The following is an 18,322-nucleotide window of genomic DNA, read 5'->3' as shown; positions in this document are numbered from 1 at the left end:
TGCCTTCAAGTCAATTATTTGAAGTTTATTCTTGCTTTGAAATCTGTTACGGACAAGAAAATCAATAGACTTACTATAGAGATAATTTTTAAGTCATGGAAATATATATATAACCTCAGTATAAGGAATATCTCATTATGTCAGTGCTCCCTAAGAATAGGGTAGCATTGCCTTTTGGTTGGTGAGTTTTCAGTCCCTGAATTTTCAGGCAAAGTTTAGATGACCACTGGATGTTGTAATGTGAGTTCCAGAATTAGCCGCTCTTTCAGACTAAAACAACAGAACAAAAAATGAGCTAACATATCCTGCATTGCATCACCAAGGATTGCATTTGGTTTGCCAAGTAGTGCAGTATCTGACCAACATTAACTTGAAATATGGAAAGTTATGTAATATTTTAAGAAGTCCAAAGGTAATTATTTCAGGCTGTTAAATTATAGATTGGAGACATTTCTTCTTTTGTTCTTAAGTTTATTACCATTATTATCTAGGTCTTATTTTCATGCTCATAATGATAAAGTTATTAATGAAATGATGAAAAATCTTAATAACATTGACTTTTTAGAAATAAGCACAATGCCAACAATTTTTTAAATCACTTTCATGTATTAAAGCATTTATTCATGGTTACAGGATGACGGCTGTGTTATGGAGCTCATATTTATTTTTTCATAAACAATAACTGTTTTGTATATGTTGAAAGAGAAACTGAAGAAGATAAAAGCTGAGTCCTTTTGTCAGTATAATGTAAATATTCCTAAATATTTAAAAGCAAGTATGCTTTTGTTTCTTGAGACAAAATTATCACATGACCATCTTTTCTTGGGAGGTGGCCAAGGGAAAAGGCATTATGAATGGGGGTTGGGTCATCAACAAATAGGTTCTAGCCCGTACCTGAGCTCACCCTTTCTCAATGCTTGCCTTTCAACATCCCTTGGTGCTGGACACCAAAGGAAACTGAGAGACGTGGGGTTTGAGCAACCAGTATTTTAAGTACTGATTTCTGAATGTGAGAGGCAAACATACAGAACCTTAGAAACCATCCTTTACTTCTCTGTGGGGGTTCTCTGAGTCAGTCCTAGTATTCTTCTGTCCCTGAAATATGATCCCTGAGATGTGCCAGTCACCTTGAAATAGAAAACAGAGTAGAAGTGGGCAGTATCAAGCTCAAACTCACTAATGGCTTTCCATGAATTTGCTGGGTTCAGTAAAGGTCTTCTGAGGTAAAAGCTCAAGGCCACTTTAACTAGGCATGGGTTCAGGCTGGCATCAGAATCCAGGGCACTGTTCCTGCTATTGCTGAGCAAGGCAGAGATTGTCCGGATGGAAAGTCATTCTTTGGAAATAGGTTAGATCTTTCGTAACAGTTCACACTGGACATATCAGGTCACAATGGATTAATGTCATCTATAGCAAGCAGTTCAGTGACCTGAGGAAGATGCTTTTTCCTACCATGACTCATCTATCTCCTCTGAGTCACACTAGGAAAATCCAGATCACTGTAAGATGGAGTCGTTCCCTTTTTGGCTAAGGTGCTAGTCAGGCTATTTAGATTTGTAGGTTAAAAGGTTCAAGGAGACTTTGACAATTCTTTGTCTAAAATACCCCCACTGTGGCCATCTGACCATGAGGAGGCAGCATAGCACAAACATAAGTACAGATTGTCTTAGATTTGATTCTAGAGCCACAAACTCTGTGTCATAGCTATGCTTCTACTTAGTCTTTCTGAACTCAGATGATTGCCTCGAGAATTAAATAAGGTCAGATCTTTGAAGCTCTTGGCAAGCTGGGTGACTGCTGTTCATTATCTCTGTGCTGTTGCCCTTTCTGTTGATTTATTATTATTATTATTATTATTATTATTATTTCACAGAGTAAGTTTGAAGTTTCTTATTATTTAAAAAAAAAACTTCGGGAGGATCTCAGATATCCCCAAGGCAAACTTGAGGTTCATGTACACATTCTATAGAACCCAGACATCTAAATCAGTGTAGTCATTAGAAATGGTGGTCTCTCCTTAGACAATTTTACCATAGGTTACCAGACCCATGAAAACTCATCAGAGCGTAAATATTAGCAGCCCATCATCTCTATTGTAAAACAGCCTAGGAATGAGAGAAGCACCATGAGACTAAGGTCTCAAAACCAACCTCAATCTATGTTTTATGTCTCCCCTGGATAGAGCTTTTGTTCCTACTGAGATTAATAAAATACCAATCAGTAATGTATTTTGGACATGGGGGCACTATATAGTAGCTGACATTCTAAACCTACCTATATTAAGCACACTTACACTTTACAGCTCCTTAACCCAGGTGCTATTTATTACTCTTGCTATCATGAAGTTAAAATAATAGAAGCTGACAGGATGTGAAAAGACTTTCCAAAGATATGCATCTTGTCACAGGAGCCATGGGCTCTGAACTCAGGTAGGAGTCCTATAAACGTATTCTTATTCCCTGATTTGTTGCCTTCTGAAAGGAGGAAGGGAAGCAGACCTCTTCCAAATTTACTTCTCACCAAGTTGTCTATTTATTCTTTCCTGGGACATACTGAGCTTATCCCAAGCACAGTGCCTTTGCATTTCCTGTGTTCACCTAGCCATAGTGTATTCAGGGGTTCCTCAGAGAAGAGAGTGAGTTCTGAGAGGCTAACATTCGTCAAAGAACCCAAACATTAAAAAAAATGTAACTAAGCCAAAACAAAATCCTACACATGCTCATAATAAACTATTCTTGTCTTTAAATTGGAATAAATTTCCAGTCCTCAATTTTCTGCTTCCTAGATCTTAAGGAAATACAAAATTTCAGTCATAAGAGTCTCGTGGGTTCTATGATCATCTAGACTTCTCCAGGGAAATTCAGGTCATACCTGGCTTCCTGGTGTGATTATTACAAGCTCTTCTGTTACTCTCAGAAGTGACTCAGTACATAGTAAACATCTTCCATAATTTTCCTCCTACAATGGGAATTTCTTCTGCCAGATATCAGTATGCAAAGTAGGTCTCATGTAGTTGTAATTCTTTCTAGATAGCAGGTAGAGAAGAGAATGCCCACATAAATCCAAACTAGTGCTAATCAAAACTCCAGCTGTCACCTAAAAGGACTATAAAATCTTTCCTGCTCTAGCACATTTTCATGAATCCTGTGCAGTGACCCTCAGTTACTCTATCAGTTGTGGCCCTCTACTGTGGAGGTAATAACAAATTTACTTAATGCAGCAGCTCTCTTTGGAGCACAAACATATTGTTTCTAAACAGAGATCTAATATTACAAGCTAGGCATTCTTTCCTTCTGACATCTAGCACAAAGCTATGTACACACTAAGGACACTAGTTGTTAATTCAAAGAAATGAAATCTAGGATGACTAAAATACGGAAACAGAGAAAGAAGAAAGTGTGGAGGGATCAAAAGAAGGAAGGAGGAGGAAGAAGGAGAAACAGCTGCAAAGAACAAAGAAAGAAAAAAAGAAAGGGGAAGCGACTGAAATTAACTGCAACGTATGGCTTCTTGGCCTTCTGGCTTAGGTCAAGTGTAAATGTACTGCAACAGCTCTACTGTATAGAAGCAACCTGGCTCTTATGCCAGTGATTCACTTTCATCTAATGAAAGCAGATCCATGCTCCTGTCTCCAGTCTCTATGCTACTGCGAACAACATGTATCACCAGACTGAAGTACTACAGTCAGGCTGGAGTGTAATTGGATTTATTTCATATTAGCTACTCAAAAAAAGCAATGTGCTGCTCCATTTGGACAGTCGTAGAATTCCCTCCTCTACCCCCTGCCAAATGGATGTAAAATAATTTACTTAAAATAAGGAGGAATTTTAGAACAAGCTGCTTTCTATAACAGTTCTATGTGCTCTTCATAAGTAACTACGACAATGACTTTCTTGCCTAAACTAAATCTATACCTTCTCTTGATTGCTTTAATAGAAACTTAAAGAGTTAGCATGTTTTTACAGGTTTGATTTGCCAATAGAATAAAAGCTTAGGAAATGAAAAGTGTGAATTCCTTGATGATCCTTTGTTATACATCTCCTGCATTTAAAAAGTCAGTATCACTTTGTAAACACTGCTGCTTTATGTTTACTATAGTGTTTGACATTAAATGAATAAAGCAAAAGAATTCATAGTTTAGATGTATCTCAGTATATTATGTATAAGAAGTTTAATAACCCATTTTCCTCTTTTTTCCTTCAGCTATTAATGAAGAATTTCTTCACGTGACTCATTTACCCATGAATGTATAGATTAATTATACTTACTTAATGAATAACTACTCTCTGCAAGTAAGAATACATGAGAAGTGCAAAAATTAGAATATAAAACTCAGTACTCCTTTATAATGAAAAGATCCCAGAATCTAAGAGTAGCACTTCCTCATCTTGATAAAGTCTAAAAGGTTTTAATTTGGGACTGGAGAGATGGCTCAGTGATTAAAAGCACTGTCTGCTTTTGGTAAAGGACTCAGATTTTGTTCCCAGTCGTCATATGGTTGCTTACAACCTTCAGTAACTCCAGTTCCAGGGGATCAGATGCCCTCTTTTGGCCTCCGTGGGATTGCACACACAGATGCAGGCAAAACACTCATACACATAAAATTTTAAAAACTCCAAATTTTAAAAATTATTTTTATTTACTATTATTTTATGCATGTTGATAACTTAAAAAACTTAACATTAAGATAGAGATGTTCTTCAAAATAATCTACACATACAATATAACCCTTGCTAGATTTATACACATTCTTTATAAATATTGATGAGATGATTTTAAAACCATGTAGATCTGTGATAATTGTGAAGAAGTAAAACTAAAAAGGAGAAATGACATTATTTTGACTTCTAAACTTCAGAATAATGGTAATCAAGACAATGGGCCCCTACACAGTCGAAGACATTTAAATCAACAGAGCAAAGAGTGCTGAAATAAAACCACATGTTTATGCTTACTCAATTTCCACAAATGTCCCAAGACCATTTAATGTGGAAAGCATAGTCTGTTCAACAATTGGTGGGACAACTGGAAATCCACACACAAAAAAACCCAACAAAATTAAACCCATCACTCACCCCTACCATACCTTCTCAAGTGATTTGGAAATAATCAGAGGATTGTATACATATGTGCATACAGGAGACCTGAAGGCATATATGTGCACCCACATAGCATTCTGTGCAGTGGTGAGTGACTTGTCTATGAGGAATCTTAATCTTGTAAGTACTAAGTGAAGCACTGAAAATAAACACTTGATAGCCAATGCCTTAGCTCTCAATGAGTATTTAGTCTGGTCACAGAGATAAGAAAGACATTATGCCAGTATCCTACAATGATACATGAGTACCATGTGGGCCCAGGCTCAAGGACCAAATACAGACTGGGCTGTATCAGAGAATGTGTCTGTTAGGATCCAGGCTTGGGATAGATGCTGGGATTAGCCAGGAGGAGGAAGGATGAACGCTGCGTAACAATACATTTGTGGAACTATTTTCCAATGGACTTAGGCGAATAATTTGTAATAATTATATGTGAGAATGTGGAAGACTCCAAACTGGAAAGGGCAGGACCAAAATGGAAGGTAAAACAAAAAGCACTGCTGAGGTGCTAAAGAGATGACATGGAGTTCTAGAGCACTGGTTGCTCTTGCAGAAGACCTGGAATCAGTTCCCAGCATGTGCATGATGGCTAACAACTGTCTGTGACTCCACTTCCAGATCTGATATCCTGTTCTGGCCTCTGCAGGCATTGCATGACATGGATGTATTTATGTACATGCAGGAACAACACTCATACACTTTAAAATAGATTTTAAAGTACTGTTAAAACACTGTCCTAAATAATCATCAGAAAGGAAATTTAAAAAAGAGAATCCATATACCTAGATTCTATCATCAGATTGTTCTTTACTTAAATATGAACATGTAGGGTCTCTTGAGCTCTGTCCCTTATCACTTAAGTGAGTAATTTAACTTATTCCAACATTTCTTCAGCTTTAAAATTTGGACTGCCACATATCTGCAGTGGAGTTTCTGGAGCAGACCTTTGAAACCCAAATCTGTATGTATTGGAAGCATACCATTTAAGACAACCAATACAACAACCAAAAATGTTCTTTTGCTTATAAAATGAGTTTAAAAAATAACAGAATGACTTACAAACAAGTTCGTTATAATTTCAAGGAACATATTTTACTGCTTTCCCCTTTCCCATCTAAGCTTTTATGCAAGGCAGGCAGGAGGCCTGTGCTCAGACTTCAAGCATCAGGCTCTGACAGTGTTCCAGAATTTCACCACCTCATGAAGTGAAACTCCAAACCACAGGCAGAACAGCTTACATGGCAGATAACATGTGGTGCTGATGTTAGACATGAAATTGCCAGGTCAGATCCCATGTTTAGATAGCTGTCTTATTTGGAAAAAAACATCCTTCCTCTCCTAGCCTGGAAACACATGCATTTACCAACTGTACCCTTCTAATATGCTTCCATGTGTGCACATAAGCACATGAATAGACATATATTCACATTTCATATTAATTGTAACTTTTATTCTATTGGTCCTTTGGCATTTGGAGGACTGCTTAGTGTAAAAGAATACTTCCCTAACCCCAGGGCCAGACAGTTCCACCAGACAGCCAAAAACTTGCCTGTGGGTATGCCTTTCATATCACTTCAGCCAATCTACAGTCCACACTCCTTCATCTGGCTCTTATGTATTACATTCCCCTGTTCTTGTCACATCAGGTCGGGTACACGGTAACAGGACTTCTTCAACTTCTAGAACCCGCTCAAATTATTCAAGTAATCACTTCAACTCCCCCTAACCATATCTTCCAATAGAAACAAAAGAGACTCTTGGTAAAGTGCCCCTCGCTCCCTCGGCTTCCTGGTCAACCCTGGGCTTCAGGTTGCTTCTTTTGGGGGACCTATGAGAATAGCATACAGTCTTTTTAGTAACAGTTGTCTCTTGATTTGTTGGGTTTGACACACTTAGATAGTATTAGTATCTATATTTTAACCATGTATAAACACATGCACCTATAAAACACACACACACACATGCACCAGTCTAATAGAACTTACCATTGAAATTGTACTGTGTAATAACAGATGAACCTGGTTTCAGATTCCACCTTGTTGTGTGACTTCTCCTGGGGAGAGAAAAAAAAATGTCTAGTCACACAAAATATGAAGTTATCCATGAACACCTCAAAGTAAGGATTCCACCAGAGTCCAACTAGAAGAACTAATGAGTTTATTGGGGTTACTTCAAGGAGTATGATGAAGGGTTATAGGTGCATGGATGACTCAAAGACAGCTGCATCACCAGAAAGTTCACTTCAGCCTGGGTGATCACTCACAAAATCTGATTTCCTGGAGTTCACTGCAAAACTTACAGGAATATGACAGGTCAAGGAGTCTCCTTCAGCCAGTGCCTGGTCCATGTCTCTTCTCAGAAAGTTTTTACTGTTTCTATAATCCTGGGAAGGAGACTTGTGAATTTTGTAAATTGCTACTTTCCCAGATTTGTGAGATTTATTTCCTTACTGAATCTTATGAGCCTCCCTTCTCTTTCAAGGAGGGAAAATGTTTCAGTTTGGAGGAAATTTCTGCAAGACAGATCTTCACTAGTTTTGACTGAGCTCCCTTGGGAAAATCTGGGCTTCTTGTTCTTCATTTTAATAAATTCGGTGTAATAGAAATGGATAGGTAGTTCTAACAAAGAGATAATTTTTGTATGTGTGTGCATGTATGTGTGTACCTGTGTGCACGCCTGTGTGGGTTGTTTGTGTATGTTGAAGGGAAACTCTTATCTCTAGAAGCTGAAGTCACACAGAAGAAAAGGTCTTTTGTAGGAGATCCCTGAGTTCACAGTTTTTCCGGGTTGACTGTTTTCAGGTCACAAGACAATCATTTCCACCAACATTGGAAATATATTCTTTGAAGAGTACTGGGTGAAATTTTGGCTTGTTGGACTTTTTCAAAACTGTAATGAATACTTAAATATACATCCTCACTTGTACCATAGTGAAACTTTATTGAGAGCTCTAAACGAAACAAAGTTTCTTCCAGGATAACACAGTCAAATTTCCCACTGCACACTCATTCTTATAAGTGAATATTCACATCTTTTCCAAGCTACACCCTGGGGGGTGGCAAGGCAGATGGAAAATAGTGACTGTACTGTGTACACGTTATACTATTTTCTCTGCTGTTTTTTTGTTTGCTTGTTTTGTTTTTTTGTTTTTTTTTGGTGACTGTACTGTGTACACGTTATACTATTTTCTCTGCTGTTTTTTTGTTTGTTTTGTTTTGTTTTTTTGTTTTTGTTTTTGTTTTTCGGTCTTTTTGAGACAGGGTCTCCCTGTAGCTCCAGCTGTCCTGGAACTCACTATGTAGACCAGGCTGGCTTTGAACTCACAGGGATTCACCCGCCTCTGCCTCCCAAGTGCTGGGATTAAAGGTGTGTGCCACCATGCCTGGCCTTCTCTGCTGTTATTAAAAAAAACAAAAACAAAAATAAAAAACAAAAAAGAAACCCCACAAGTTAGAAGTGTAGGGGCAAATCTTTCAAATACTGAAACACAATCAAAATACTAAGTGAAACAATTTAAGTAAAAGCAAATCAAAATAAAGATTTTATGTACAAAGAAAGCTGAAAAATACAGCAGAATAATCTTGCCATACCAAAAATAAATAAATAATTAAATAATAGTAAAAATAAGCTGTTCAGGCTAAAAAAGTCATACCAGAATAAAATCTTGGTATTTCAAAGAGAATAAAGAAGTCCAAATGGCACCCATTTCAGTAAAATAAAATAGTCTTTTGATAGCTAAATCTCTGCAGAAGATAAGATTGTTTAAAATTAATTATGACATATTAATAATTTGTACCACATACTACAGTTAATACATGACTATAGATACACAAAGGTGAACATGGAAGTTTATAGTTGTAATTTCTTACAGTATGTGTGAGGCTATATGACAAGACTTGAATTAGAACATGAAGAGATATGCATTCAAACCCTTAAGGGACCATTAAAATGGAAATAAATTTACATAAGAAGCTGTTCTGATCTGAACATAATGCAAATCTTAAATCTTGAATCTTAAATGCTATTGTTATTACTAGTAAGTGGAGTCATCAAGGGATGATTAAGTCGTGAGGGGTGGAGCCTCAGTGCTCTCAATGAAGAACAGAGCATTCCTCTTCCCCAAGGCACTCAAGGACAGGGCACCAGCCTGGCACAGGGAGCAGCTCTCATAAGACATACTGAATGACAATGCCTTGATCTTGTGTTACATTCCTTTCTGTTGTTAGTGCCACAAAACAACCTTGTTATACAGTGGGCATTCAAAGAGATAAACCAATAACATTTAGTGCTTTGGTTATCTTAATTAAGTAGAAAACAGAATATGGAATTTCAAGCCCAAGTTTTATTGTTACTCTCATTAATCATTTAGGAAATTAAGAAAAAAAAAAAGTGAAGCTACCCGCGGTTCCTCAATATCAGTGTTTGTCATTGTGTATTTATCTTGATGGAGAATTTTGTTTCTTCTTCCAGCTTTGAGTTAATACAAACTCCATTCAGGTCAGTTCTGGTGCTAATGTAATCCCTTAGTTTTCACTTGTCTGGGAGTATCTTCCTCACTTTTGAAGGACAGGTTTGCTGAACATAATATTCTTTGTGGATAGATTATTTCTTTCTTTTATCACTTTAAATGCGTCAAACTGTAGCCTCTGTGGTTGTTTGAATGAGGAATGTCCCCCACAGGCTCCAAGTATTGGAATACTCAGTCCGTTGGTGACGTTTGGGGAGGTTTGGAGAGGTCTTGCTGGAGGAAGCATATCAGTAGGAGCAGTCTTTGAGAGTTCATAACCCATCTTTGCTCTGTCTGCTCAGCTTTCTGCTCACGGCCTCCTGCCATGCCTCCCTTCCATGATGGGCTCTTGTCTTTCCAGAACCTAAACACAATAAACTCTTCCTTCTATAAATTGCCTTGGTCATTTTTTTTCTTGCAGTAACAAAAACCAGACTAATATGGACTCGAAGTTTCTGATGAGAAATCAGCTGGTGAACATGTTACAGATATCTTGTATATGATAATGAGTTTCTTTTCTCACTCTTTTCCAAGTTCTAGCTTTGGCTTTTGACAGCTTAGTGTCTCCATGTAGGGCCCTCTCAGTTCTTCTTCTTTGGAATTCATGGAACTTGAACCCTTGTATTTGGTTTTGCTTTTCTAATTTTGGACACATTTTCTAGGCCTTCCATGGTATATGCCTTGGTCTGCTTAATTGTGTCCCACAGGTCACTTAGGTTGTGTTCATTTCTCCTCATCCCTTTTCGTGTTTCCAGGATCATATATGTCTTCCAAGGTGTTAAATCCTCCTTTTTCTTGGTGACTTTTTTGCATACTGAGATTTTTTATTGTTTGATTTTGTTGTTATGGTTCTTCTTTGTGACAAACAGCTTGAAGTAAGAGTTTCAGGTATTCTTGGTCTTCCCTGAGTTGATTGGCTATCCTGAGGCTTGGGCGGTGACATTCCTTGTTCTTTTGTTCCATACCTGCAGTTGCTTTTACATTCTCTGTGATAATATCTGCCCCTTAAAAACAGGAAGAAAATAAATGAGACAATAAGACACTAATCCTTAAAATTTTCGGGAAATCACTTCAGCCTGAATGAGGTGAGTGATGAAAACAATGGCCACTTTCTGCTCTTCCGTGACCGAAAGCAGCAGCCAGCAATCACAGCTCAGATACACAGTATTTGGAGGAAAGGATTCCTTTGGCCCACCCTTTCTCTTGCAAGTTGTATGCAAGCTGATCCAAGAAAATGTGCAATCTACCTACCATGAAGCAAGCCCCAGGAATAGGTAATTGCCATGTTACAGTAGCTGAAATTGACTGAAATTAACTGCAGCTTAACAGAAATTCATGCTTTCCCTCAGAAGTTTCAAGCCTTCAGTAGACACCTATGTTCCAGTGTAATTGTCTAAGTGGGAGACAGTTTCCTGGTGCTTCCAATTCTGCCAGCCTTCAAATTCCTCCTTCTGCTTTGCATTTAACTGCTGAAAAGCTCTCTGTTGAACTATCTCAGCTAAACTAACCTAGCCTAAGTTATTCCATTTTGCTCAAATCAGACATTTCAGGAGAAGTGCCTTTTACTCTACTTATGAAACATACCTTGAAGGGAGAAACAACTTTGAATTTTGAGAAATGGCCTTCCCGCATACCACGGGGTGTTCTAATCTAGTCCTGTACTTGAATAACTGCTTATCTGGCTTCTGTAAACCTACTATGCTTATCTGCACCTGTGCCTGTGCAATAACAGGTAGTTGATTGGTAAATTCAGTTTTCTGTGTTTGAATTTTGCTTTGCTTTGTAAACCTGATTGTCCCGCTGATGCTCTGTTTGAACCTTGCTTTCTGTAATCCTATAAATATTCTGGCTGACTGGTGCATGGGGTTGCTTCTATTCCCGACATAGACAGCCTGGTCGGCTGAAATAAAACTTTACCTTGCTACTTTCAATTAAGTGGTGTTTATTTTTATTTGGAATCCAGCATACAACATGCGTTGCATATCTACCGTGTTTTACCTAGTCACTCTCCAGATGATGGATACTGTATCAGCTACTTTTGGCATTGCTGTGACCAAATTCCTGACGAGAAGCAACTCAAGGGAGGAAGGATTTATTTTAGCTCACACTTTCAGGGTACAGTGAAAGGCATGGCAGTCAGAGAAGCCAGAGGCACATGGGGTAGACCAGGAAGTGGAGAGAGGACAGGAAGTTGGGCCAAATTGTGAATGTCAAGACCCATCCCACCACAGCCTGCTTCCACAAGCAGGGTTCCATGTCCAAGGTTCTACAACCTCCCCAAGCAAGAGTACCAATTGGTAACCAAGTGTTGCATCACATGAACCTATGGGGGACATTTCATAGTCACCCTGGAGACTTCTAATGCTCTGTCAACACAAGTGAGCTATACAGTGACCAGTTTTAAGCCAACTGCTGAGGAAGGTGCACATACATTCTTTGGAACATATGTAATAAAAAAGGGATTGGAGGGCAGTGAGAATATATAAATTTATTAACCATCGGATTGTGTCTCCTTTACTTAAGCATCTTCCTAGGTGTCCTCTTAGGAATTCATCTCTGTACTCACCTCCCCTTTCATTTACATGCATAGTTCCATAAACTGAAAGAAAATATCAGCAAAACAAAACCAAATATACGTGGTATTTAGTTAAAAGTCGGGAGTAATCACAAGGGTGAGAGAAATTCAGTATGCTTCATCTAAATATAAGGAAACCAAAAGAAAATCTGATATGATGATTTGATATAATGTAAGCTTTAGCACCACTAATGGTTAAACAGATAAAGCAGCAGCAAAATAATCCAGGACTGAATGCAGATGTGCTTAGCTTCCTGGAAATTGCAGGATGAGACAAACCACGGTAAAAAAAAAAGTGATTAATTGATAAAATTTAATGACAAATATTTTGATGTCATAGCAAGACTACTGCCTACAATTATCACAATAATATTATAAGGCAAGGAAATAACAATAGAAATTAGGGGATTGAGAGATGGCTTAGCAGCTAAGAGCAATGGCTGTTCTTCCAGATTCTTCCAGAGGTGCCTGGTTTGGTTCCCAACATCCATATGGTGGCTAATGGCTATCCGTAACTTTAGTTCCGAGGGGACTGATTCCTTCTTCTGATCGCCACAGGCATTGCACACATGTGGCAAGCACATTTATATCCATGAAGGCAAAGCTTTCATACATATAAAAATAAAAATGGATATAATGTTTAAAAATATAAATTAGGATGTGAATGAAGAATGATGAATGACTGAAGGCAATATTATTCTAGTTCGAATCAGTAAAAGAATCCACAGGAAACCCAATATATTAAAGTTCAACAAAAGTGCCCAGGACAATATCATACCACCAAACTCAATGATACCTCTTTATATGAGAAATTACTAAATAAAAGTGTTTAAAAATAAGATATTCAGGGGCTGAAGAGATGACTCAATAGTTAAGAACACTTACTGCTCTTCCAGAGGATCAAGTTTAGTTCCCACAATCCATGGTGGGCAACTTACAACTGCAGGTAACTCTAGCTCCTGGGGAATTCAACACCTTCTTCTGGCCCCTTTGGGTACCTGCAGAGATATGGCACACACACACACACACACACACACATACTCACACACACACACATTCACACACAGAGAAGTAAAAATAAAAATAAATCTTGAAAATAAATCCATAAAACAGCAGAAAATTAACCTGTCCAGGGATCATCACCTTAACAAGAGTAACAAGATATTTAGATGATTCATTAAAACTCCACAAAAGACGTAGAATACGGTCTGAGTAAATGAACAAACTTCCATGATTTTAAATAGCATTTAAAAATTTTTGCTGGCGTGGTAGCAAAGGCCTGTAGTCCCGGCACTTGGGAGGCAGAGGCAGGTGGATCTCTATGAGTTCAAGGCCTGCCTGGTCTACATAGTGAGTTCCAGGACAGCTGGGGCAGCAGGGAGATCCTATCTCAAAAAGACCAAAGAAAAAAAATTAAAATTTTAACACAACTATTTTGTTTTGCAGTCTTGGAAATGGTAATATAGTCTTGTGTATGCTAAGCAATCACTCAAACCCTGGACTACATCTCTACTCTTAAAATAATATTTAAAAAAAATTTTATTTTAAGTGTATATGTGCATTGCCTGCATGTAGGTAAGTGCTCCCGTATTGTGCAATGCCTGCGGAGGACAGATGAGGCTGTTGGATCCCCTGGGCCTGGAGTTATGGACAGTTGTTAGCTGCCATGTGGATGCTGGGATTAGAACCCAGGTCTCCTTCAAGAACAAACAGTGTTCTTAACCACTGAGCCATCTCTCCAGCCCCACAATAGCATTTTAATAGTATTAATTTTCTCCAGACTGCTACAAAGCTGTTGCAAGCCCAATAAAACTTCTAATTATATAGTTTTTGTTAACTTGATAAAATAATGTTAAAATTTAAACTGACTAAAGCTATCAAAGTCAACTTTGAAATAACAAGAAGTGATGACTTACTGCTACCAGATATCAAGATATAAAGAAAAGACTTTGCTGATAAAAACAGTGTTTTATTGGTATAATAACTGGAAAACTGACCAATAGAAAATAATAAGTAGCTCTGAGACAGACTCATTAATACATGAGATCTAAATATATGAATAAGTTGGCATAGCCAATTAATGGAGAAAGAGCAAATTGCTTAGTAAATGGCATGAGGAGTAATGGCTGAACTTAAAGTGAAAAATGACTTGAACTCTCTACCTAGCACCACTCAGAAAATGAGATTTCTAGACAGATTAGAAGCATACATAGAAACATGAAGCTAAACATTTACTGGGGGTGTGATTTTATAAATTTAAAACCAAGACGGAATTAATATCTGAAACATAAATCAGTCTCTTGTCAGTCACAAAGATCATCTGCACCCCATTACAACCCCTCCCCCCTAACACTCAGGTAATAGATGTGCCAACTGGTAAGTTTCTTAAAAGAAAAGCAAGTAAGCACACAAGGAGAAGACAAAATTCATTAACAGTAAAGTTGCACAAATTAAAGCACAAAGAGAAGGAGCTGCACACTTATTGGAGCAGCCACTTCTGGTTTTCAAAGTCATGTCATGCTTTCCTTCTTGATGAGGTGCAGAGTACTCTTTATTAAATTCCACAAGTAATAAAGTGTATTTCGTACCCAAAGCAAGGATTTGGGGAAGTTTATTTAAACACCTATCCACATGGGGCTAGAGAGAGATGGCTTGGTGGTTAAGAGCACTGGCTGCTCCTGCAGAGGTACTAGGGTTCCATTCCCAGCCCCCACATGGTGGCAAACAACCACCTGCAACTCCATTTACAGAAGATCTGTCATCCTCTTCTGGTTTCCAACAAGCATTGCAGGGCACAGATGCGCTTACATACATGCAGGCAAAACACTCATACACATAAAATAAAAAATAAAAATTCAAATAACTGTCCCTTTCTAAATTAGTGTGGTCTACAAGATGGAGTTAATAAAAGTCTCAATCAAAGGGCCTGGATATAACAATTGGAGTGGATGATCAGTGACGAACAGAGATTATGCAACTTGGCTGTACTTTGTATAAATTAATGTTTGGTAAACTCTCTCAGAGATTCTTAATTTGCACCAATATGTTAACTTCCATGAGTTATAAGTATCAAAGGCTCACCTTGTGTGGATAATGAAAAGAATTTGATGGTTGAATTTGTTTCTTTCAGTTATTTAAATAATTCAGTTAATCAGTCATTGCTTCAATAACAAATATTGGGAACCATATCTTAGAAACTGGCTTGAACCCTATGCATTTCATAGTACAGAAGACAGACATAGTAAATGTCTATTAAATGTTTACAATCTAAAATTGGTCACTCAAGATTGGGGCTACAGCACATACAAATTGTATGACTCCTAGAAGGTGACCTCTAGGGAACTATAAGTTCTCGTTTATGTATTTAAGATAAAAAAGCAATTTCTTCCTCTCATGTGTTTGTGAGAATTAAACCATGTCATGCATATATAGTGATCATCACACAATGAGAATTTGTTGGCATATTAATTACTGTAACTGGAAGTTCTCATGCTATCTAGTTAAAATGGCCAGGAAGAATCTTCTCTTCTGCTTTAATAGAGATTTAAAATGCTCCCTCATATGTAGAACCTAGCACTCAGTCCTTGTATGTGAGTATATATCCAGATGTAGCTGCAGAAGCCAGGAAAATGGAAAGGAACCAGGGAAGTAAAGGGAAAGAAGGAACCTGAGAGAAAACTACAGTAGGGGACTGGTGTTACTAAGGGATAAATGGGTAAAATGGGGGTATTAAAATGGAAGGGGGAGAGGAAGGATTATTGAAGGAATTATGGGGGTAAAGGGGAAGAAGGAGCTGGGGGGCATAGGAGACAGGTATTATCAAGGGAGAAATGGGGAAAATAGGTGTCCTTTAACTGGAGAGGCCATGAAAAGAAGGCTAGACGGGTATAGAGAGATAAGTAATGCCTAGCTAGGGGCTGGAGAGATGGCTCAGTTATTAAGAGTACGGCCTGCTCTTGCAGAGGACCTGGGTTTGATTCCCAGCACCCACATGGTGGCCTAGAAGGGAAATCTTGTATCCAGCCAGTGAAGGTATCTGTAATACCAACAAATACCTGAAATTATCACAAGGAGACATATGAGTAAATTCTATTTTTCAGTCCTCACCCGGATGTGACTTTCTTCTGGATTAGTTAGCAAGGTGGAGGGCAAGGACAGGCAGGACAACCTGAGGTTCATCAGCAAAGATCAAGATGTCAGGATCTAGGCCAGTCAGTTTCCCAGGAGCCCTCAGTCCTGATGGTAGACATGATGTTGAAGACAGGCTCCTTTCTACTCTGAGAATTAGAACAATCCCCCTTCTAATTCCAGGCTTTGGGGTCTTTATACATCAGCCATGGGAAAAGGGTGGTGATGTGTGTGGTACATTCATGTACTTAAGGACTTGAATCAAGCCTTGACTTTTCCCAAGGGTTTTAGCATGGACAGGTGTTGCCCATAGCACTTTCAAAGGAAAGCAGTCTTCTGAGCCCCTTTCCTTACTTTCCTCTGTTCCTGTTGGTCTTACTCAAGATCTAGGCTGTTGACCCTGAGAAGATGGTGTCTGACAGCTGAGTTTGAGTTTGAGAGTCTAAGGTCCCACCTATAGCTTATGAAGATTTTTACATATGTCAGGGGCTTAGTGGCTAATAAAGTGTTGATCTAAAAGATTTTGTCAGGATTGGAGAGATGCTCAGTGGTTAAGAGCACTGGCTGCTCTTGCAGAGGATCTGGGTTCAATTTCTAGCACCCAAATGGTAGCTAACAACCATCTTTAACTCCAGTCCTAGAAGATCTGAAGCCCTCTTCTGACGTCCATGAGCATTGCAAGATATGGGTGCACTTACATACATGCAGGCAATATACTCATGCACGTAGAAATAATAAATAAAATATATGTATATATAAAATATGGATCTTTATATTTACAGACAAATATCCCAGTCACCACTGATCAAAGAAGCTTCTTTTGTAACAGACAGAGATTATTTCAGAGTTCCACAACTGGTCACACACAGAGATTGTCTGTGACTTGCCTAACCAGAAGTGACACATCTACAATGTAACCTCTACACCTCAGGCTCATGAAACATAGTGGAACAGGGATAGAGAGAATATTAGTGCATCTGTCAACTCTCATCAATGAAGTTCCCTCATGAAACAGAGGGTCATGAATACAAAAGGTCACAAATGGCCAAAGAGTAAAGAAAAAGGGTCTGCAGACTATGAGTCCTTGGACAGGACTCCTATATTAAACTCCACCCACCTAGGGTTTGGGGACCATTGCAGAAGAAGGGGTGGAAAGTTTCTATGAACCAGGGAGGAGGTGCATGGCCCTACAGAAATAGAGTCCTACAGGCTCCTGGGACCTTGTTCATATGAACCTACAGCAATGGTGTCAGCATGCACAAGACCCATGCAAACTCCAGCAGACAAAAACCCAGCACAGCACTGTGGAAATGGACAGCAGGTCCCAATGTTAGTTGAAGAATTATTCACAGCTGATTACTGCTGGGTGAGGAAGAAGTTATCTTAAAGGGAGGGACTCTAGATAGGCTGACTAGACCTCAGTGAATGAACCTGCACTTAGGGATGTCTGGAGACACTGGCTTGACTCGATAGGCCTTAACACAAATGACAGAATGCATGAAATCCAGTGTGTGTGGGGCTATGGCAAGGTGCCAGTGGGGAGGGGGATATAAAGATGTCTAAGATGCTCTGTACGAAATGCACAAAAATTCAACTAAAAATTTACAAAAAATGTTTTATTTTATGGAATTTGTGTTTTAGGGTCGCTTTCTAAAAATCTTGTTAACTATACAAATATAACTTGCCGTGTAAATTCTATAAGACTGTGCCTCACAAGTTGCCCTCAAATACTACAGGCTAGTTAGGCCAAGGGACATCAAACACCAAACCGTAGTTTTCTTAATGCTATGATAGAACTAACTAAGGAGAACCAGAAAAAGAGGCCGAATATCAGCAGTCACAGGCTGTACCAAGAAAAGCCAGAGTCAGGAGTTCACAAGAAGTCAAGCCCAGCAAAGAAAGCATTCCAGAGGAGGAAGCATTGACTATCTCTCATAAGAGAGGATCCTGGGTGAGTCCTCAGATCTGCCCAGTGGGGGAACTATATGGGGACAGCGTCAGGGGGACTAGTGG

This window comes from Nannospalax galili, unplaced genomic scaffold, assembly GCF_000622305.1.
Source record: "Nannospalax galili isolate Female #2095 unplaced genomic scaffold, S.galili_v1.0 scaffold380, whole genome shotgun sequence".
Taxonomy (NCBI): Eukaryota; Metazoa; Chordata; class Mammalia; order Rodentia; family Spalacidae; genus Nannospalax; species Nannospalax galili.
This window is presented reverse-complemented; position numbering follows the sequence as displayed.